The sequence below is a fragment of the Pleurodeles waltl genome, chromosome 9, assembly GCF_031143425.1.
Source record: "Pleurodeles waltl isolate 20211129_DDA chromosome 9, aPleWal1.hap1.20221129, whole genome shotgun sequence".
Taxonomy (NCBI): Eukaryota; Metazoa; Chordata; class Amphibia; order Caudata; family Salamandridae; genus Pleurodeles; species Pleurodeles waltl.
In genome coordinates, this window is record NC_090448.1 from 119,916,804 (window position 1) to 119,942,020 (window position 25,217).

Consider the following 25,217-nt stretch of genomic DNA (forward strand, 5'->3'; position numbering starts at 1 on the left):
AGGAGAGCTCATCACTAAGCAGGAAAACGTGGAGTGGCTATTAGCCTTTGTGATGACAGTCTCAGGACAATGTTCATCATAAAGTTAATTCCCTGTAGGGAACTGGATCACCACAGCAGTTTTGGATTCCTACTCCAGATTTGCATCAGCCATCTGAGGGCTCTGTGGTCTGTCTGAACACGGATGTGAGTCCCAAACAATCACGGCCTCTATGTCTTTCATGCCCGGACTACTGTAAATGTTTCCCTCTCAATTGCACTCTATCTCTATTCCCTGTGAAGTAGCCTCCTGCCGATGAATGTCACAGGTTGGCCCAAGCTCTCATTGTTTAGCTGTAACAAGACAACTCCAATGTTCTTCTCCTTTACATCTGACTGAACTGCGAATTCCTTAGAGAAGTTAGGTGCTGCTTTGAATCACTGGAGCTGTACACATGACCACCTTCCGGATATCAAAAGTCTTCTGGCACACCTATGTCCAGATCAACTTTTTGGAATACTTTTCAGAGGACCGCTGAGTTAGGGAGGAAGCAATGGTGCCGTATCCCTTAACAAATCACCAAGAGTATCCATTGAAGCATAAGAAGGCTTTCACCTAGGTCTGGGTCTTGGGAGGCTCCCAAACCATGATGTTCTGTATCGTCAGCTGGAGAGGCTCACCTTTAACTTCAATAACTTGGTGATACCCAAGTACACTGCTGATCCCTGCCATATCTGGCAATTACTGTCCTTGATAATCAGACCTTCCTGTTGAGGACCTGAAGCACTGCCTGGAGATATTGCAGGTGGTCATCCCCATTGAGTTTGAAAGCAGCAATTTCATCCGGGTAGCTGGAAAAGATGTTTTCTCTCCCACATAGGACCCAATAGACTAACCTCTGGAAGGTGGAAGGGGCATTGTTTAGTCTAAAGGACATCACCCTAAACTGAAATGGTTCCTTTGGGGTGGAAAATCCCAACCTTTTCCTACCCCCTTTCAGTCAGGGCACTATGGCAATACCCTGATGTCAAGTCAAAATTACTGAGAAACTTGGCTGCCATCCTACCGATCAACGAGCTCATCAACTCTGGGGATAGGATAAGTATCAGTTCTGGCCACTGAATTAAGGCTTCTGTAACCAACACTCGACTTAAATCCTAGAGTAGTTATCAGTGGGGCTTTGGTAATTAAACCAGTGGGCTGGACCAAGAACTACAGGGGGGCTCAAGCACCCCTAAATCTAGCATCTTGCCAACCTCATCTTTGACGCTGACTCACTTTATGTGAGAGAGCCTGTAGATTGTATTCTTGACAGGCATGTTATCCCCATGTCAATTGTCATGGGTACACCAATCAGTGAGCCATGGGTTAAGTAAGAAGAGAGAAGGAATGTACCCTTATACGTTTTGACAGTGCCTCTGATTCCCTGGGGCCACAGGTTAAGAGAGGACAAATTCTTCCACTGACCAATAGGCTTGTCTTATAGATGCTGGTGATCCCTTGACAAAGCCAATAAACCTGTTTTATTAGAAATGACAGCCACCTTACATTGTGATGTTACATATGGTATTGGTGGGAGGGTTTCATGATTTTGTGGATCATAACACATATTTAAGAGCCCCTAGCGCCATCTACCAACACATTAGCATCATTTTTTTGATGCTAATGTTTCGTTAGATGGCCAAAATCCTACACCATATTTACAAAGTGGCGCAATGCATGCATGTGTGCAGGGTTATATGTCGGAACCACGGTGCTTCAAGCACCCGTGGCTCAACAACGAGGTCGGAACAATGACCTCGTTCTAATCACTAATGCCTTTACCACGAATGCGTTTACAACGATTTTACCATTGTAAACGCATTCCTTGTAAAGGCATTAGCGATCAGCATGCACGGTTCCAGCATGATTCCCCCCTGCCCCCACCCGCAAAAACTACTGTGACGCCCCATCCCCACAACTACCCCAACTCCCCACCCCCAAAATTACCAGAACCTCAACCCCCCTCCCCAAAACCTAAACCACCCCAACCCACCCCTTAAACCTAAACCCTGACTCCCCCCAAACCCTAATCACCCCCAGCCCCGACCCAAAAACTAAAAATACCCCAAGTCCCCACCCGCACCTAAAACCTAAACACCCCAACCCCCAAATCCACCCCTTAAACCTAAACCATGACCCCCCTCTCCCCCCAAACCCTAATCACCCGAGCACCCACCCCACCCCCCCAAAAAAACAGCCCCAGTCCAAACCCAACTTACCTCCTCCTTCACTGCATCGACTCTGACTCTCTTCTTCTGTACCTTAACCACGCATGTACGTGGTTCAAACATGCGTGGTTAAGGTACCAAAACTAGGAAGTGATGGAAAACTAAAGTATTGTTTCGCTTTCGTTTTTCACGACTTTGTGGTTTTGGAGTCGTTCTTCCAGGTGTTTCCCTGTGTGCAGCGCCACTTTTCTTAAATATGCCCCTACGTGTCAAATGTAATTCCAGAAAAACAGAATGTCAACATTCAAGAAAGGTATTTTCATCAACCAGTTGTATATATTTGTAATTAATGAAACATGTGCAGTACTGTATGTTGGAATAAATGTACTTTTGATTTTTCAAGGAAAAATCACTGACTGGACAATGACTTAAGCACTGATTTAGATCTCGGTGGAGGGGTTCCTCTGTGACGGAGTAACCCCTCCGCCTAGATCTAAATCAGGCCCTTAGTTTTGTTGCGTGCAAGCAGATGGAGAATATAGTCCACACCACCTTTCCTGAGTAGGCCATGGACTGCTTTGTTTTGCTACCCATAGAGAGTCAAGTGCTGCAATAGGTACTTGGATCCCAGTAAGGAGACAATTGTGGAACTATTGCTTGCACAGGACTCACATCCTGCACAACTAATAACTCAATTTCTAACACTGAGTATCTGTGAGATGTGGGATTTCTAGGCCCTTCAGCAGGTTCTGCAGTCAAGTTTCAATCTGGCACTGATTGTGTTCCATCTATCTTGGTAGAAGTAAGTCACCTCTTGGGAGGTCAGCAGGTGAGATATAGACTCAGATTTACTAACCTTTCCTTCAAAGCAACGTAGCAAGGCAATTACTATTCAACGCTACCATGAATCTATTCAGCGCTGTGTTGCAATACTTTTTTTTAACAAAGCAATGCAAGCCTACACAAATCAGCCCTGTGTGCTTAAATATCGGCTACCATTTTGCATTGTGGCTGCGCCAAAAACGTGGCGCAGAATCCTGTGTTTGCTTACAGTCTTCATGCCATTCCTATAAGCTTGTATAATTCTGCTGAGAAGAACTGATTGTCTTCCTGAGCTGTAGAATCTGCCTTACCATGTTATGCAGGTTTGGCATATGGCACCGGCCCAAATGGGGCAGGCATTAGTTATGTCAATAGCATGAGTCCAAGGATATGGAAAATGACAGTAACCATGATGGTTTCTAGTGCACTCTGAATGAAGGATTTCCTGTCACTAAACACTCTTCCATCACCATCCCATGCCGTAAACAGAGATGTAATACAGAACTTTTGAACATATGGAATTTCTCTAACGTGGAGAGTATTAGCCACAGAAGAGCTATCTAAAAAGGGAAATTGCAGCATTAGTCGAGGTAGCAATTACTACCCCCATCTGGCTACTTTCAACATCTGTAAATTAGTTTTTAATGTCTAAGTTTTACAAACTAGACAGGATGCATACTTTTAAACAGCTATTCATTAATATACTGCTATCATATATTGGACAGAATCAAAAGCCCACCACAGATTACATTTTGAGTATTTTGTATGTGCAGCTACATCACTTTCTGCACGCATCCTTCCTCTTTTCTCTAATCATGACATTTTCCACCCACAGAAGGGAATCACTGACCTCTCCTCTCGCATGCTCTGCGTGGTGGAAAAATCCAACTCCTGGCCAGACTGTGATGAATTTTCCACAATGTGCATTATATTTTCAGAAATTAATTACCACTTTCAGTGGCAGTTCATTTTATGAAACACCCTCGCTACAGAATGCTCTTTACTAGAGTTTTCGTATTGTTAAATAGAGTTTCTACTTTGAAAACATTCGCCTTTGCCTTCTTGTTTCACCTTTCTAAAACAGGGTTTAAATTCTACTTTTTTTTTTAATTAATAAAAATAGCACGTTCTTTAACGGATAAACCTGCCTCTAAATCGTATCATTTGTAATTATAGATGCATTTGTTCTCTTAGATAAGATTTCTGTTACTGATCCTGTAGCTCTTTCTGTAAGAGATGGCCTTTTCTTGAAGACGCCGTGCCTTCAATGTAATACCGCTGCAGATAGATAGGTGCTGCCTTCAAACACATCACTATCTTACACAGATAAGGCATTCATAGATAGCTCTGCAGCAGTTTCCTTTAAGTTATAGCTATGGAAGCCATTCTCCCCCTCCGAAAAGAAGTCATGAAAAAAGTTAGTGGATAAGGGAAAATCTACAAAGGTTTAAAAAATAAGGCCATAGATTCTTAAAGCAAGGTACTGGGGGGCCATATTTTCAAGAAAGTGGCGCATCGGTCCTGAAGCACCACTTTTCTTGAATCGCCCCTGCCACACCTACTGCCAAAATGTTATGACACTATTGTGGTGCTTTGCTGCACCAGCAACAAAAATCTGACACTAGAGCAGAAAAGCTGAGGGAGGCACATTGATATGTCATTTTAATGCCTGCACTGAGTAGGTGTTAAAAGTGACAGAACAAATAGTGCAAATTTCACTGCGCCATTTTTTTAGGCCTCCCTGCAACAGCATGCCCCTCCTTGCATACATTATGCCTGGTGCAGGCATAATGTGGCGCAAGGGTTTACAAAATGGCGCAATACAAGCATTGCACCACTTTGTAAATACGACACAGGCGAAAGTCCTCCTGAATGTCGCCTTACCACAACGAAAATGACAATAGAGTGGCGTAAGGTGGCGCCAGGGCATGTAAAGATACGGTCCTAGGTACAAGTGAGTTTCAGTGAATAGAAATGTGTTGTACTGCTTTATGACATTGGGTCCTGTGTGAGTACTATTATAAAATACTTCATTTATTTATTAGTATTGTACTTTAATGATGGAATAACATATACAATTTCATGTCAGTCTTTTTTCAGGAGAAGATCTTGACACATTTTGATTATGCAGCAATACAAAAATGCTTTAAGCATTATCTTAGAAGATCATATTAATAAACAAAAGTAGTTCTGAATCTAGGCACCATCGACAGGTTTGGTACTTAGAGGACAACAAGAAAAAAGCAAACATAGTTAAAAGTGTTTAAACAATAGATATTTTTAAAATGGTAATTTGTAGCAAGAAATATTGAAATCACATCAATGTCAATACGTTTTTGGTGCAGTTATGTAAGCTATGGGGCTTATTTACAAACCTGGTGCACTGCCAGGGCATCACTCTTTGTGATGCACCAGCAGTGCATGGTGCCAGCCGGTATTTACAAGGCCATGTAAATCCACTTTGGGTAGCTTTTCATGGCCTTGTAGATGTGGTGTGAAGCAATGAAGCAAAAAGTCTCTGCATTGCCTTACACTGTGTCAGAGAGGCATACCATGGGGGTTGCAGTGGGTGTTCCCATGCAACACTAATGGGTTTCAATGCATTGCCAGATTTATAAGAATCTGTATACCTTTGAATGCATCAGAACTGAAACGCCTCCCCAGATCAGGGGCAACAAGGAGAAATATCCTTATTTCTCCTTGTTGTTTCCTCTGGCTTCCAGGATTGCCCGTTCCTGCACAAAAACAATCCTACCAACAACAGAGACACTCTTGCACCATGGTACAAGGGTGCCTGTATTGGCGCTAGGCAGCAATTTATGCACATCTTGCAGATACGGCGAATTCATGCCCTTTCCAAGTGGTGCAGGGCAGTGCAGCAAGGTCTATTGCTGTGCTTCCCTGCACCACAGGACTTGTAAATATGCCACTATGTTGCCATAAGCAGTTTCACAGAACCATCAATATTGCTAAATTGAACCACTGGTTTGCACCTAGTTAGTTTGGTCTCAAACCATTAATTCCAACGATTTTGGCAATACCGAGTTCAAATACCTTACATAGGAAAAAATGTTACCGCACAACATCGCCTAGGTAATTCTATGATAGATTTGTGTGAGTTGAAATCGAGATACAAGAGCAAACTGCACCAAACTCATACTCCAATAAGGGATCTAAACATTGTTTGCATAAAATTTCCAATTTGCTGCATGACTCAGATTCTATTTGTCAGACCTAGCCTTATAGACCTTCCTGTACTAACAGTAATACTGATGTGTCCTATAAAATCCTTGTGTTATGCGATGTGCCCTGTAAAATACTTGTGTGATGCATTAACAGGAACACAAAAACACAGACTTGTGTTGGCTTTATTGGTCCTCATTAGAAGCATGAACCTTGAATTGTGTTGTGTTTCAAGCTTGCAACCCATGCTCGAGTATGCTACTCCCACTTGCTTAGATTCACATAAAAAAGCACAAAAATAGATGGGTGGAATGCTAGAATTTACCTCAGGTACTGCCATTTAATCCTAAACACAATCTTGACTTTCAGATGACAGTTACTTCAGAATCAAATTTGACCCCAAAGGTTTTGCTTTTGAAGAGGGTTGAAGGGTTCACGAGAGGTGGTGACTAACTAAATAGGATGCCACTGTTGTTGTTGTGCGGGCCTACAAGCAGAATGTCTGATTTAAGGGCACATGGCAGTGCAAGTTTTGAGTGATAGAGCTATTCCTCGATTATTGTTATCTGTGAGAAATTAACTTGTTGGATTACTATACTGTGAACCCTGGTACAGTAACTGCCACAAACCCTTGCAGGATCAACCACAAAAAGTCACTAAATTAACCTGTGCTTAACCCTGGGCAGCTTGGCACAAAATGGGGTCAGGCTTAACTTGGAGGCAATATAGAAAGCTTTTATGCACATCACAAACAGTAATAAAGTGAAAACACAGCACAAGAAAAATCCCAAATCAATTTAGAAAAATAGAGTAAAAATGACAAAAATCAAATGAGTCAAAGCTGAGCTATGAATTTTCAAAGTTTTTAGTGAAAACTAGCTACTAAAGACCAAAGTACCAACCATGAACATCTAGTTGCGTAAGATCTGGTCAAAGTGGAAAAATATGGCTGGCTACGATGGACCACGAGTCGGATACAAGAAGTGGATTGGGCGTTTGCCTTCAGACTTATAGAAAACTCAGAGAAAAAGTGTCTGAGAAGATGAAGAGTTGGTGTATGAGGTCCCCTTATTATACTTTTGTGCCCTGGTTCTGGAAGGTGAGGGAAGCTTCTTGATAGTGGCTTTGAAGTGCATGGAATATCCTGTCTCTCCTTGCCCAGCCATAGGCTGACTGCAGTGACAATGTGGGGTTGGGTCCTTTATGTGAATGCAGAACACACCCTACTAAGTTGCAAGTGGTGCTAGGCTCATGTCCACCCCACAACTTACCAGCAGATGGCCCATTGATGCACACATAATTTCTCAAGTGTGTGGCTGTCTGGGAGGAATTCACAAAGTCTAACTGTCAGTTACATCCAGTCAGGTGATGGCACAAAAGGGCCAAGAGTAGGAAAATGCTGACTTTCTAAAAGTGGCATTTTCAAAATTATAATGAAAAATCTGACATCTGGACACCAAACATGAGATAATGACCTGCTTCTAATTGCAAATTACAGCTTATTAAATTTAATAAAGAATTTCCTTTGGTATCCTATTAAAGGGTAGGCCTCACAGTAGTGAATTAATTTAGGAGTTTATCACTACCAGGAAATGTAAAACTTAAAAGTACATATTGAACCTTTTAATTACACATCACCCTGCCCTGTGGGCTTCCTATGGCCTACCTTTGGGGTGACTAATATATAATACAAAGGGAGTTTTAGGCTTGTTACTGGTGTTTTAATGCCAAGTTGACATGGAAGTTTAACACTGCATTAATGCTGCAATGACAGGCCTGGACATGTGTTAAAGTGCTTCTTTAGTGGGTGGCACAATAGGTGCTGCACATCCACTAGCAACATTGAGTTTACAGGCCTAGAGTTTATGATATGCTACTGAGAGAGCGTAGTTTATATAATCTACATTAACCTGAAATTCTTATGAACTAGTGTGTGATAATGCCGCTTAAGTAATTGTATTAATCTATTTTGTTTAAACGTGCACCTGAAATGTGACCACGGGGAGTGGCCACGAATATATACGAGAACTAATAAAAATGACTAATATTTATAAAATATAATATTAAAGTGTGGTTTTGTACTAATTATTAATCATTGCGTTATTGAATTTGTGCTGAAATTCTTGTAGGCCTTAAGATAGCATGAGCCAGAGTTTATCTGCTAGGCTCTCATATTAAATTTATTTTTCCTATCTTGCAGTGTGCTGACTCGCAAAAGGACATGACCCCTTGTTTTCTTCAAAACTAGAAGCTGAATGTAACCATAGTAGATCCGTTCCCATGAAATCCCTATTGCTTGTAGAAATTGCTAATCAAAATGCAACAGTGTAGATTAATGTAATGTACAAGGTCGTTCAAACCGGTGAAGACAATGGAACTACTGACCAAAAGATGTACAAAGAATTACAGAAGGATGAAATCATACCAGACGTGCTACCTCCGAAGACGCCAATCATGTGGACCAATGAAAAGCTTGTAAAATAATATGGGGTGAACGATTAATGGCATAATCCATCTTCCAATTTGATAAAGATAGTGGGGTATAACTAAGATCCAATAGAATTTTAGGGGAATGTACAACGAAAAAGGGATAAAAACCCATGGACACGGGGAGCCATTTAGAATTAGGTAGGGAATGCTTTTGATTTTATCCAGAAACTTTGTCACTCTGTTTGGGGACTTATTGGTTTGCTTAGAACCTTCCTCGTCCTTGGATTGCCCATTTACACTTTACCTCCTTATGAGGGAAGTGCCCCCTTTTGCCCTGGAGCCGAATTCTGACTGATGGCGATTAGACTGATGTCCTGAAGACGAAGACTGAACCTGAGTGCTGATCTAAACCTTGGAGGGTAACTATGACAATACAATTGTGATTTGTCTGTTTGCTTTTCCTTTCTAGGTACCAACTGCTACATTTGACAGAGACCATAGCAAGATGTTTTCCAAATTGGTGTTCTAAAATGTTTTGCATGAAGCCCAACATGCTAATGCTAATCAGTGGTTAGGACAGGAGTTCACTAAACTGACGCAAATAGACAAACAACTGAATCTATGCTTTGTTGAACTGATGCGTTAATGACACTCTGCTATAATTGACTTATGTTGACGTTGTGTTATGTTCTAATAATTGAGTTCCTCGCGTTCTTTAAGTCTTATTCGAGTTGCCAAATTATGACAATGTTATTGAGTATTTTGCTAATGAAATTAACCCATATGCTCTTAGAATTGTAATCAATAGGGAATAAATCTCATAAAACTCTACTAAACTGGTATGGTTATTCATGACTATGAGGTCATGGTAGTGTCTTGAAATGATAAATGACTTTGAGTAAAGTGAAATGTATTGTCGCGATAAATATTGATGATATTATTGATGTATTGATTGACATATTGATTAGCTATCTCGTCCTAAGGTGTCTCTCAACTGGGTCAAAAGATTCATTGGCCTAAAGCGAGTCCTAATGGGTAATAAATTATCATAAAGGGACGCATTAGCACTACTCTACAACTGACAATTGCCAATATGGTAGAAGCCAATTGAACCTTGTTTTAAGGGTTTGAGCACAATCACTGTAGCACTGGTTGGCAGTGGTAAGTGCACCTAAGATCAACAAAAATAATTTAAGCAAAATGCAGAAGGAGAGTCAAAATGTTTGGTGGAGAGTCAAAATGTTTGGTGGAAGACCACCCTAAGGCTGGCAGGTCTATCATTACCTAGTCCTCAGGAGCTATTGGTTCCTCGAAAATGTTTTGATCACATATGTGCCTTGATGTGATTAGTTTATATATGGAATTGTACAAAGTAAGAGTCAGTGGTTTATGCCCAATGGGTATATACATGTTAAAGAGGTAACGTATCACAACTTAACAGATGAAGATAATTTTCAGAAGGCAAACCAAGATACAGATTTTGAGTTAGTTGTTATGGTTCTCTGTAAATGATGTAGACCAATGAAATGAAGAACGGTGACATTAATCTGCATGCCTGTGGCTTAGTTGGTGAAAATCACTTCATAATCATTGACATTTGTTTACTTATATTTGTTTAAAGGAATGAGTCTGCAATTGTGGTGTTGTGTAGCCATTTTAGCTATAGCTCCATGCACATTATTTTAATACACTAGGCCGCTGTGCATTTTGACCTAGATATATTTTATTCGGAATCGCATTGTTATTTTTACAATAACCAGTTTTACGTTCTTGTTTTAATTTCGTTAATCTAACTGTTTTGCTTAGCTCAGCACTGTGTTCTCAAACAACACATTCTTGATCACTTTGTGCTTCAGTCAAGGCTACAGTTTGGTACATTGCTGGTGAACGTGGTAGAAGTTTAGTCTCCACCATTTGTAGAAAATACACATCCTTACTTTGGGACATTTTCTTAGAACATCAGCTGTGTTATTATAAAAACACTTCCTAGTCCCATTACACATTAAGAGGGAGATTCCAGCCAGGAAACCACGACTGTATGCTGGTTGCTGAATGCTTCACTGCAGATGCTAACGCAGACTACAGGCCTTTGCTTGGGTATGAGGGTTGCTGTCCTCCCGGGGGAACCTGAAAGGCAGGATTAGAGCGTAACACGCTGTGCCCATATTATGATTCAGATAGAAAATAGTTCATCGATTCTAGTGGCAATATGATAGCGTTATTCTTATGCTTCACTCTCATTGTCACCATTTTAATATTGTCATGGTGTGTCATGCTGGTTATTGCAGCTCACGCTTTGCTATCTAAAATGCAGTTGTTTTATTAAACCAGTCTTTAATACATATACTGCTTTCATTGTCATTTATATGTGAGACCGAATTGTGAATGAGAGAACCATCTGCGACCTGAGTGACAACGACTTCCCTGAGAAGTTTGATATGTCATGCGCTCTGCTGCCCAATCATCTCTACCTTTCGGGAGAGACGAGGCACTGCTAGTTAGCCGGAGCAAAACCCGGATTTAGAGCGACAGGTGTCACCCACTGTGGGTCAGACTCAGTCTCCCACACTGTGGACAATCTTGCTGTTCAAAATCCAGTAGTCTCATTAGAAAAATGAGAGCCTACGCGACATGGCGCAGCCAACGTTTGGTCATGTTCTAATTTTCGGGTCCTCCGGAGTATCTCTGTCTCATTATATATAATGACACCTCAATGTCGTATGCGGAGACGTCTGTGGTACTGAGGATTTCCACCACTGCTGTGTAGGTAATCCTACTACAACTGGTGGTTGTTCAAGCTTGAACTTTAAAAGGAAACCCCATTTTGGCGTGCCTTCTCTGAAGTAATGGTGTTACTATCATGGCGAATCCCCAACATGTACAAATAGCTGTTAACATGAGACAACCTCTTACAGCACACTTATTTGGAAATGGCCTAACGGCCCAGGGAGGCCCAGTCACATTGTGGTGGACACCGATGCAGCTTATAGAACAGAACTTTTTTTACTCTTGGGTCACATTTCCAGCAGTTGATGGGAACACTAATACATTTCATCAATATACACCTGTAAACGTGCCTGGACAATACAGAGCGTACGCATATTTAGATATACCTCTATCTTATCAAGAACATAATGATTGGCTTGATTGTGCCCTACCCCATACAATGTTACCAGTAAGGTTAGGTCCACTAAGCAATGACGGTCCTACCTGGCCTTTATTGGCCACTTATACACCACATCCTGCGGTTGGAAATTTAGCAGTAGCTTAGGTTTGTTGCTTCTACATTGAATTAACAACAATATATAGACGATTAGTACAATTTGTGATGCAAACATTAAATACAAACCCAGCACGTGCTGCTCTAGCACATCCACATGCAGTAACGGCAGGTATAAATCCTGTGACTGTACATTCGATTATGGGTAAAGTACCCGCCAAACAAGAAGAAACTCAGTTTTGGTTAGCACAGAAAATTAATACGCTGGAGGCAGTATTTCCCCATATGGGACCTCAGGATAAACATGGAATATTAACGATGTGCTTGCCCTTTGGGATGGTCGCTACAGTAGAAAACTGTAACACCTGGGGTACGGTATTTGCCGCACTCTATACATTCGCACACAATACACCGACACTTGCCAATTTACCGGAAGTGTTGAAACAAATTCAAGATGAATATGGGGCTGCCCCGGCCCTAGATTTGGTGATGCAATTGATGGGCAATTTTGCCACAGTGTCGTCAATAATTTTAAGTAACCTTAAAGGGGAAGCAGTCGCACTTGCAGTGCGCATGCAGCTTTGTGACATTCCGCAACAAGATCAAGAACGAGAGCTACCTAAAATAATAGCAGAGACCTATTCAAGTATCAGTCGAGATAGCCTAGGGGCCAGACCGCAAAAACCTCAATTCCAGGGTAAATCAAATAAAGAGAACCCCAAACAAACACCTGAGGGTAATAAGAAACGCTGGGATAAAAAGCAACAAATGCTTAAAGAAGAAAGGGGAGAATCTCCGCGTACGAAGACCCCACAGAATAGGTATAATCTCAGAAATAGAGATAATATCAAAACAAATAATAGATATCAATATACTGATACACACCAATCTCGTTCCTCTCAGGACTCATCAGAAAAGAGAAATGAGAGAGGCGGGCGATCAGAGCAAAGAACTGAGTACGTGAAACCGAGACAGGAATCACAACGCTCTTCGGAGGTTTCTGTTAAGAAGGAAGAGAAACCCGCCCAACAAAAACAACAATTTAAAAAGAAAAAAGTGGCAGCAGTCGCAGTCCGACATGCCACACAGGAAGAGGGACCTCTTGAAGAACAAGAATTGGGCTCTAGCATTGCTAGGCAGCGCGGCAGAGGTCACAATAGGTCACCGGAATCTTCTAGAGCATCTGGAGGTGAAAGCAACTGATGACTTTATACAAGAAGAAACAGTGGACATGCGTGTCTCCAAGCCTGATAGAGTGTACAAAGTAACGCTACAATTAGAAGGAGACATTCAACGCTCAATAGATGCAATCTTTTTGGATCGCATAGTAAAAGTGTATGATGTCTTATTGGCCGAAGAAGATTGGCCACCTGACTTTGTCCGTACCTGCCCATATGGAGAAGATGTCATTAAGCCTTCCTTCTCGCCCCTTGTTCCAGAGGAACTAGCTGAATCCTATTCCATTGAATGTGCTCTAGCACAATCACCTGCATTATACAGAAACCACGTAGGATGGGATAAGGATTCCCCCTACCATGTAATTCCCATTAAAAGTGAACCTCAGCCATAACCGCAGTGTCCTATAAAACATGAAGCAAAAGCACCAGTGAGAGAAATACTCACGCAATTAGAGTACCAGGGTGTGACTGAACCCTGTGTCTCTCCAATGAATAACCCTTTATTCCACGTAGCTGAACCAGACCATTCATTCAGAATAGTCTTAGACTACAGACATCTAAATAGTCATACACGCACCTATGCTATAAAAAACTCACATAGCTTTGCACTAATGAGCAACATTGTGCGTAAAAAATATAAAACAACACTAGACATTTCCAATGGATTTTTCTGCCAGAATATAGCACCTGAAAGCAAAGACTTAACAAGCTTTAGCTCACTAGGCTCTCAGAAAAAAATCTGCTGTTTACCTCAGGGGTATAAGAACAGCCCAGGACTGTCCGTGGCTCGTGTCACTGCCATTTTACACGAGATCGACCCTGAAGCATTGTGCTATGTAGATGATATATATCTCACGGATGATGAATTACTACAACATTTAAGATGGATAACCCACATTGTTGTAGGGTTTGCCGAATTTGGCTACAAATTTAATTAAAAAAAAAAAAAAATAGCCTTCCTCAGCGTCCTGTTTCTAGGATATGAGCTGTCAAGTGAAGGAAAGAGCCTACCGCCACAATTATTTGAAAAGTGCGCACAGTTACAACCACTGAATATGATTAAAAAACTCCAATCATTATTGGGTTTCTTAAATTTTGGCAGAACCTACATTCCAGATTACGCGCATAAAACCTTTATTCCCTTCTGTGCCCAGGACGTAATGGTTACGTCCTGAGGCACAGTGCTCAAGGGGGACAGAAACCACTAGGCACTGGGGATTTTTGTTGTTTTAGGCAAGGGTCGCTCCCCTGGAGGGGCAAATTGTATTTAGGCCATTTATGCCCGCTTTGGGGGCAGATCGGACGATTTTAGGTCTATCTGCGTAAACCACTAGGCACCAGGGATTTTTTTTTTTACGCTGTCATGCAAGGGGAGCGACCCCGTAGGCAAGGGTCGCTCCCCAGGGGGTGTAAGGGGGCAAATCTATTTTAGGCCATTTTACCCCCCCTGGGGGCAGATCGGCCTATTGTTATTAGGCCGATCTGCCCCCGGGGGGGCAGAAACCTCTAGACGCCAGGGCTAATTTATTTTAGGCCATTTCTGCCCCCCCTGGGGCCGGCTGAGCTAGAGGCCAAAATCCACAGGTAGGCACTTTGCAAAAAACACCTCTGTTTTCTGTGAAAAAATGTGATGTGTCCACGTTGTGTTTTGGGCCATTTCCTTTCGTGGGGGCCAGGCCTACCCACACAAGTGAGGTACCATTTTTATCGGGAGACTTGGGGGAATGCTGGGAGGAAGGACATTTGTGGCTCCTCTCAGATTCCAGAACTTTCGGTCACCGAATTATGAGGAAAATGTGTTTCTTAGGCACATTTTGAGGTTTGCTAAGGATTCTGGGTAACAGAACCTGGTCAGAGCCCCACAAGTCACCCCATCTTGGATTCCCCTAGGTCTCTAGTTTTAAACAATGCACAGGTTTGGTAGGTTTCCCTAGGTGTCGGCTGAGCTAGAGGCCAAACCCTAGAGGTAGGCACTTTGCAAAAAAGACCTCTGTTTTCTGTCAAAAAATGGAATGTGTCCACTTTGTGTTTTGGGGCATTAGCTGTCGCGGGTGCTAGGCCTACCCACATAAGTGAGGTACCATTTTTATCGGGAGACTTGGGGAAACATACATTTTTTCATTCCAAATATAAGAGAGTGTTTAAAAAAGATGTCTATTTGAGAAATGGCCTGTAATTCACATGCTAGAATGGGCACCCCGGAATTCATAGATGTGCAAATAACCACTGCTCCTCAACACCTTATCTTGTGCCCATTTTGGAAATACAAAGGTTTTCTTGATAGCTATTTTTTACTCTTTATATTTCAGCAAATGAATTGCTGTATACCCGGTATAGAATGAAAACCAACTGCAGGGTGCAGGTCATTTATTGGCTCTGGGTACCTAGAGTTCATGATGAACCTACAAGCACTATATATCCCTGCAACCAGAAGAGTCCAGCAGTCGTAACGGTATATTGCTTTAAAAAATCTGACATTGCAGGAAAAAGGTATAGAGTAAAATGTAGAAATAAATTGCAGTTTTTTTCACTTCAATTTCAATATTATTTTTTTTCAGTTGTTATTTTCCATAGGAAACCCTTGTAGGATCTCCAAAAATTACCACTTGATGAATTCAGAATTTCGTCTACTTTTCATAAATGTTTCGGTTTCTGGGATCCAGCATTGGTTTCACGCCCATTTCTGTCACTGACTAGAAGGAGGCTGAAAGCACAAAAAATCGTAAAAATGGGGTATGTTCCAGTAAAATGCCAAAATTGTGTTGGAAAATTGGGTTTTCTGATTGAAGTCTGCCTGTTCCTGAAAGCTGGGAAGCTGGTGATTTTATCACCGCAAACCCTTTGTTGATGCCATTTTCAGGGAAAAAGCCACAAGCCTTCTTCTGCAGATCCTTTTTCCCATTTAAAAAAAAAAACAAAATTTTCACTGTCTTTTGGCTAATTTCTTGGCCTCCTTCTGCGGAACCTACAAAGTCTGGGTACCTCTAGAATCCCTAGGATGTTGAAAAAAAAGGACACAAATTTGGCGTGGGTAGCTTATGTGAACAAAAAGTTATGAGGGCCTAAGCGCGAACTGCCCCAAATAGCCCAAAAAAGGCTCGCACAGGAGGGGGAAAAGGCCTGGCAGCGAAGGGGTTATATGACCTAATACATCCTGATTTTTCAAGTAAATTCTGGACAACTGAACATACACGGATTCTTAGAGAATTGCAGACAGACATGCTTGCAGCACAACATTTACACACAAGGGACAATAAAACACATTCGGTCATCAGGGTAATAGCTGGGGCCATCGGTTTCACCTATGTGACATTTAATGAAGGTGAGACCGTCCCGATTGCATACAAATCACATTTGTATTCAGCAGGTGAACAACGCTTTGCTCCCATAGAGAAAATTCTCACTGATGTACAGATGGCTGTCATTAAAGAAAGACCTCTTGCCCAAGGAAAATTCATTCTTGTTGTTTCTCCAATCCCAGCCCTAGAGGCTAGAGCTAGCGTTCTGAACGCAAAAGCACTACATCTACTTTGGATGTAATGGGCTATGTCTCTGACAGCCACTGATGTAGACTACATTTTCGACCCAAAGTTACAAACTCAGGAATTCCTACAATATGAAGTAGAATACAGAGTTCCAGCAAATACCTTGCCTATCGATCAGTATCATAGAGTCATGTACACTGATGGCTCTGCACAACCTGCAATTGGAACTAAACATCAATATTCTGCTGCTTGCGCAGTCATAAGTGGCTAAATGTAAGGGGATACATTTTGTCCTCTACATACCTTTGCACAGACCCTAGGGGATTGTACAGCACAGTTGGCTCAGCTAAAAGCTCTGCTGATGGCACTAGAACACACAGATCCGGCACAGCCTGCGCTGATTGTTTGTGATTCATACTACTGTGTCCAGTCCTTTAACGAATACCTGCATTATTGGCGCCAGAATGGGTTCAGAGATTCCAAAGGCAACACCATTAAACACAGACTACTGTGGGAGAAAGTAACTGACCTGAAAGAGACGCTACAGAATGTCCATGTTGTACATACACTTGGACACAAGCGTGTTGGAATACATGTAGCTGAAAACACATTGGCTGATGAAGCCGCAAAGTCAGCAGTGGAGGTAGCCACTGTAGCTGCATTGACTCGCTCGAGTTCCAAACTAGACGCAGACATTTGGGCTGCCGTGAAAGCTACCGCTGATGGTACGCCCCATCCTAAAGGATTTCCTAACAAATATCATTATCATATGGGAAGTATGCTGAACGCTGAAGTTAAGATACCAGGCGTAGGCGTACAAGATATCCCTAACAAAGATGTAAGACCACAATTGATTAAAGCAGCGCATGAGGGGGTAGCATCTGCACATGCTGGTGTGGCGGCTACAATTTCAATCTTACAGGCCCATTATTGGTGGCCAGGTCTCTACAAAGAGACTAAGCAGTATGTCCTTTGTTGTGACATCTGTCAACAAATCAAAGTTTCCACTGCCAAGCGCCTGCCGCAGACACCCCTCTTAATTTCAAACAAACCATTACAGTGTGTGTACTTGGACCACTGTGGTCCTCTAACACCTGATAGTGCATACAAATATATATTAGTCGCTGTTGATTCATACTCCAGATTTGTATTGGTATGGCCACAACGCTCGGCTGACGTTCGGACTGTTATTAAAGATTTGCGGGTCTTTATCAGTACATATGCAGTTGCGGCATTACATTCGGACCAGGGCACTGATTTTGCCTCAATGGCATTCAGGGACACCATGGCTTAATTGGGGGTCCAACTCCAGTACTCGTCTCCATTTCATCCCGAGGTAAATAGTGTAGTGGAGTAATTAAACCGCGATTAAAAGCAATCCTTAACACCCAGAGTCTTAGGTACAGGTCGTAGTTGGCTTAATCACCTGTATGGAGTCCAGAGAGCACTAAATAACTTGCCTAGAAGGTACCTGGGGGGTTGTACTTCATATGAGTGCCTGTTCAGAACTCGAATGTATGTTCCAGATCTTGATGGTCCTGGCGTGGAGGCAGCAGAAACACCTTTTGACATAAATTAACGTGTCATTGTCTTACAGGAATTGCAACAGTTCCATGATGATAATTCTTCCAAAAGTACCACCTCCACAGGAATTAAGGATGTGCCAGTAACATCTACCGTCTGGATTTCCAGAGTTGGGGATCTTGTGCATGAAAAAGTCACAGTGAAAAAGGAATTTGGCCCTTCTTATCGAGCACCAGTCCCTGTACTAGGGATAGACAGTACCGGAACTGTTATTCTACCACTGTTGGCAGGTGCCAAGAAAATTGTTTTGTCTCTATTGGCAATGTCAAATTACACCATGTGGCTGATCCTGCACAGCCGACCAAGAGGAACATCCAGTAGTTCCCGAATCCCTCTCACTACTGGTGAAGAAGTTCCACTACAAGTTGTTTATACCAACAACGATACCTCTCCGAGCTTGGGGAGGGTGGAAGATGATCTTGCATTAGTTCCACTAACGTCAACTAACTCAGAAACATTTGACCATGTCAATTCTACTACAAGCCAAACGAATGGTGCTGTCTATAGTGTGCCACCATAGGAAAAACCAACTCCACAACTGACAACGGCTAAGCCATGTGTACGAACTGCCTCTGGTTATTTTGCCGACTTCAACAATGATTTCTCAGACTCATTCGCCTCTTCGACAGCTGATTTGTCAAGTGCACGTAAGCTAACAAACTGGCTTAAAGAAACATTTTCATTTTTCCATTGAACTATATATGGCTTTTTCTGACTGTCCTAGCCTTTCTACTTTGGATTGGTTTTTTTTAAACCTTTTTCTTATTAATACATGGTCATTTTCTTCCTGAAAGATCAGCAGTTGAACAGTTGGAGGAGTGTTTTGAAACCACATTTTTCATCACATAAAGTCCAAAGAGATTTATCTTTTGTGAACATTTCCGCAGTGCCAATTCCTGATGGGATTGTGTGGGACAAAGTAATGTTTGATATATATGGTCCCACAGAAGTTATTTAAATACCGTATGTGTTCAAATTATCTATGAATGATATAGTGATACCAGGCATTGTTTCTGATGATTGGGATGTGAAAACAGTTGATTCTATGATGACTGAATTACAATACTATACTGTCTTTGAAAACGATTTAAAGAAAATTATGGTGATATGTTTTGCTATAATTACTATGGGCACCATTTCATAGATAGAGCAAGCAGTCCCAAAACTGAATTTAATTACACACAATGGGAACATTGTCCAACTCTACTGCAAGGGAGTTCTAAAACATATTCTGAGAAGTTTGCATATTTTTCTGGGCACAGCCAAAAGAATGCTGAGTCGTATTATTTTAAAGTACCACCTACTAAGGATATACACGTTATTGACTAATACAACATTTATATATTCAGAATCCTTTGTTTCCCGGCTATCGATAGAAGGCTATGAATATTGGTCCAAATCAATTGATCTGAAAAGTGTTTGGGGAACAAAATTTGGCAAATTAAGGAAAAAGATACATTGTTTAGAGCATGTCTTATTCCTGTTCAAATGATCTTCTTAAATGAAACAGTGCAACAAACGAGTTGTTTAGGCTTAGCAACAATCAGGGAATTAAACATGGCCAGTATACCTGCCCCTGCTAAATTTTACAAATAGCACAAATACACGAATGCAACTAAAGATGAGCTCGATGAGTGGGTCCAGAATGGTACGTTTAATGCTTCACTCACACGACCAGGCGGGTGGTTATTGTGGCCAATAGATACCTATGGGTGTTGTCAACGTTTTATTAACTCCTCTGGGGTTTTAGGACGAGTAGGCCAGACCCTCGCTATATATCTCCAGAACATGCAGATATCATTACAACATATAGTGTAGGAAAATTATGCCAACAGTGGCTAAAATCATCCTCACTAAACACGGTTAAAGAACACCTCAATCTCCTGTCTAACTACACTGACTTACAAGATTTCTTGTCAGGCCCCAGAACACCACGTAGGAAGCATTTCTTATGTGCAGTATACAATGAAATATGGAAACTTTCCCAACAAGATGCTGCTGCCCGGTTAAGGCAAATAGATCAGGAAAATCTAAAAAAGACATTAGCTGTTGTGGATAATGGGATTAATACGTTGTCCGACTGGATATATACAATAAACAACATTGTCTCTTCTGCAATGGCCATTATACAATCTGATATGTCTTCTTTATACCATGGATAGAGCCAGATCAGGTCCGTTATGCAGTTGGGTTGGACGCTTCAAACATTGAAGGCGGGTCGCGTTCCATGGCAGCACTTCAGTGCAAGGGAGATATTTTCTTCTTTTAATCTAACGCGACAACAACTAATGGCTAAGAAAGAAGCGACTTCTGTCATGCTTAACATTAAATTAGAAAAGTTGCCTTTTACCATGGCTGAAATACCATTGGCAGAGTGGTTAGTACATGGGGTGATTAATCTGCCTATTTCAACACTATTATTCACCTCCTGTTTGAAACACATTCCGGTAGGCAGATCTGAAAAGCTGGGAGATAGTTACATCCATGAGGTGTGGGAGCTTCCCTTCTCATACAAACGCCTCAATGGCATGAAATAAGTCTTTCTTAGCTGCAGTGAATGCAAGACTTCTGTCAGTCATTCGATGATTTGTAAACAGCTGTCTTTGCATGGGGTGTGTAACACCTCGGCTGCAAACTTGGCTTGTTATGGGAAGGGAGTCCCAGTCCCTTGATTAGACCTACGTTCAAGATGCTTTAAAACTGCAGCTACATCCTTCTCAATAGTGAAGACTGTTGTGGCAGGTGAGCCGGAATAGTTTACGTTGTTTTGGTCTCTAAGGTTCTTACATGCTGCGGGAACGCACTGTTTCCCCACACTAAATTTAAGGAGGTAGCTGATATCTGGCCTTACATTGCTACTTCAAACATGAACTTTGACAAGTTAAGTAGACTCAAGGCTTTATTGTTTCAAAAGCACGTGGCCCTTACATCTGCATGCGAGACCTACGCACTTCAAGTGGCAAGGTCATCAGCAGAAATACCGTCCTAGTTAAATGTGAACTTTCCGAGGCACTTTGATGAGCTCGTGGGACGAATATTTAATGCGTCCAGCATAACTGGAATTGCACATTTTTTCAAAGCTGTTGGTTCTGGTTTTATTCACACTTTTTCCTCCATATCCGGTTTGATACCTTCAGCTATCCACTCAATTTTCGGTAGTATTTTTGGGGGATTTCCGATAACTTTGGCTTTATTAGCTGGCATTCTGCTGTTGCTGTTGTTTATTTGGAATGAATATCCCACCGCAACGAGGACAAATGACGGCGCTCCCATCAGCGCAGCTGTGTCGTGAACGTAGGATGCAGCATTTTGGAGCAACACTCCTGGAGCATTTGGAGTGTGACTGGTCTTTGTCATTCAGACCAGTTTTGTATTGTGTGCAGCCCGTGTTCCGGTGCCTCTGGTGCTCTTTCGAACATGCACTGGAAGTTTGCCTATCACAGCAGCGCCCCCCAGCAATAGATGCTGATCTGTTGATGTTCTCGCTGAGGGATCCTTACCAGACATGCACACTGAGGCTGCGTTTGCTACATGAAGCTAATTTTGAGTTACCCTTCCTGGAGGAAGTTACCACCGACTCATCAATGGGCACTCCACAGGATGCCGCCTTGGTTGACACTGGGGCTATGGAACACACTTGCTACTCGATCATTTTTGGCGCGGACTTTACAGTTCTATCACCTGCCGAAGTGTAAGATCTCCTGCTCTCCATGGCTCGTACTTAATTTGGAACTTTTTTAAATTGACATTATCAATGAATTCGGTTATAAGCCACATGCTCATGTTTTAAATTGCCACGTAGTATGCTTGTGTGTCCCTTTAACTTGTAAAAATTGACCTGGTTCTTATATATATCTTAGGTTGAGTTTTTTAGTAATGAAATTTTAGTCTTGGCTTTGAACCACTTTCAACCGACAATAGGAGGGTGTTGTGTAGACATTTTAGCTATAGCTCCCTGCACTTTAGTTTAATACACTAGTCCGCTGTGCATTTTGACCTAGTTATATTTTATTCGGCTTCGCATTGTTATTTTTACAATAACCAGTTTTACGGTCTTGTATCTAACTGTTTTGCTTAGTTCAGCACTGTGTTCTCAAACAACACATTCTTGATCACTTTGTGCTTCAGTCAAGGCTACAGTTTGTTACATTGTCGGTGAACGTGGTAGAAGTTTAGTCTCCAACATTTGTAGAAAATACACATCCTTACATAGGGAAATTTTCTTAGAACATAAGCTGTGTTATTATAAAAACACTTCCTAGTCCCATTACACATTAAGAGGGAGATTCCAGCCAGGGAACCACAACTGTATGCTGGTTGCTGAATGCTTCACTGCAGATGCTAATGCAGACTACAGGCATTTGCTCAGGTATGAGGGTCGATGTCCTCACGGGGAACCTGAAAGGCAGGATTAGAGCTTAACATGCTGTGCTCAAATTATGAATCAGATAGAAAATAGTTCATCGATTCTAATGGCAATATGATAGCGTTATTCTTATGCTTCACTCTCATCGTCACCATTTTAATATTGTCATGTTGTGTCGTTCTGGTTATTGCAGTCACGCTTTGCTATCTGGAATGCAGTTGTTTTATTAAACCAGTCTTTAAAACTTATACTGCTTATATTTTCAATTATATATGAGACCGAATTGTGAATGAGAGAACCGGCTGCGACCTGAGTGACCACAACTTCCCTGAGAAGTATATGTCATGCGCTCAGCTGCCCAATCATCTCTACCTTTCAGAAGAGACGAGGCACTGCTAGTTAGCCGGAGCTAAACCTGGATTTAGAGCGACAGGTGTCACCCACTGTGGGTCAGACTCAGCCTCCTACATTGTGGACGATCTTGCTGCTCAAAATCCAGTAGTCTCATTAGAATAATGAGAGCCTACGCAACAGTGGCCTTGGTCTGTGAAATTCATTCATATGCAATTTTCATTTAAATATTTCAGTCGCCCTTTTGAAGGCAAAAGCACAACTGAAAAATTAAATATAATTTCAAGTAATTATTTTTCCAAAAATCCAGCCCAACCTGGATAAACCCTGATAGTCATTGAGGATGTCTGCTTCACTCCCAGGTTTCATACCATGTAAAGACCGAACATTCAACGGGTGCCTTGCACAGTCTTTTGCAAATGAATATTGATCACAGCTGTCTTCATCAACCAGGTGATCTGCAGTATTTTGTCTCCTAGATCAGACTGTGAAACTGATTGAGTGAGTTTGGAGGAGGATATTAGGAGAACTCCACTCCATGAAATGTCTTCTTTAAATATGACCAAAAAAAGAGTCATTTACTCCTCGGCTGACAGCCTGCTGGTCAGTGAGGGGGCAGATTGCAGGGCTTCATGCTGGTGGTAGACCATCTACCTTATTTAGACAGCCCCATCTGCCTGGCAAGGTCAATACCAAGATAATACTTAACAGATTTGTTCTGCCAATTCTGATCTTGGGACCATTGTTTATTGTACTGAAGATTGATTTCAGTCTCATATCCTGCTTCTGGTTGTCATGCAGGTACACCAGTGCATGGATGCATCACTCCGTGAGGGAAGCCTGGTGTAAGAGCTGACATTTTCTTTATAAATGTTTAGTTTTACGTAATTATACCACAGGATTAATGTTTGAATTAATTTGATTATACTATTGAGTTTACGAAGATTGTGATCAAGTAAATGGCCACATTCATATGTAAGGCCTATATTTTGTTTTCCATGCAACCTTAAGCTGATGAAATGATTTTGTCTTTACAAAAGAGTGTGTTTCTTAACTAAAATAAATGTCAGAATTAAACGTGTATTTAGTGGCCTCTGCTGGACTGAAGTAGAAATAGAAGCAAGGTCACTTTACAAGGCAAACCGTGTAAAATGTTTCTGGTGTGTTCCGCAGTCTGACTGATTTAATTGTTTGCAGTTATGTTTCTAACTTGTATGTCTTTCCTCAAGGGAAAAGGAAATGGTGTGGTAAGATATTTTGTAATCGTTTTCCTGTGACTTCGTATTCTGGTGGAGTGAAAACAAAGGGTCCACAGATGAAGCCGGGATATCTGTTAATGTTCTGATTGGTCCTAATTTTCTTTCCTCATGTTTTATCCAATCATTTTTATTTAAAAAGTTTAATTCAATGTTCAGTCACTGCGGTTTTTGAGGTATTCTTTCATCATTTAAGCACTCCTACTCTGATGTTGTCGGACTTGTATTCTAAGTTCCAGAGACTTATTTTATGACCTGTTACTTTTACATTTCATGTTTTCCAGATAGTCTATTGACATTCTGGTACTTTATCAGTTTATGTCCGTTCAATACCAAACCTATGCTTAGATGGTTTAGTGAATCTTATAGTCCAAATTCCAAACTGTCACCCCTACTCTTATTCCTGATGCTACCTGTTCCTGCCCGGATATTGGAGTCTAATGTTGCTGTCCCCCTGACGCGGTAGATGTTGTTGCTGATTACTGTAGTGATTGGGTAAATGTATGAGCTGTGAATTGTTATTTTGTCTTTTGTTTTTCAGGTACCATCTGCAAGTGTTTATTTACTGCTGCTAACCATAGTTAGATATGTTCTAAACTTATGTTACTAAAACTTTTACATGAAGCCCAATATGATAATGCTAATTAGTGGTTAGTGAGGTGTTATTGTCATGTTTATGAATAATCGTTAATATTTTTGTCTTATTGTCATCAGATGTACTCAATTTCTCTTGCTCAAATTCTATTGCTATGGTTTTGTGTAATAACTATTGAGATAATTTGTCTTTTTGAATTGATTAAACTTAGATATATTTGCCATTCGAATCATCCTTTATTGTTTCTCTACATGTATCATTTGTGTGAATTATTTCGTGACTTTAGCGTTGTTAATATAGGGAAATAAATCATTAACTTCTTAATAAACTGGTGTGGTTATTGAAGCTGAATTGATTATCATATGTTGTATGCGATGTCTACGACATATTTCAGATGACATTTTCTTAAAAGCAGATTCAGTTTGGTTCATCGACCTAGAGTGTGAAATTCATTGTCTAGTCTCTTGAGACTAAAATATAGCTAGGGTTTCTCTGCATAAACAGTTTTGGTAGAAGAGTTTGGTTAGTATCTCTTTAAATGATATCACTGCTTGCGCC

The 25,217-nt window shown here is 41.3% G+C and overlaps 1 protein-coding gene across 1 annotated transcript in view; it reads left to right on the plus strand.

The window, feature by feature from the left end:
- Nucleotides 1–25,217, plus strand: part of LOC138258999 (contactin-3-like) — a 1,120,386-nt gene that overhangs the window by 263,339 nt on the left and 831,830 nt on the right. The gene's annotated exons all lie outside the window — the stretch shown is intronic.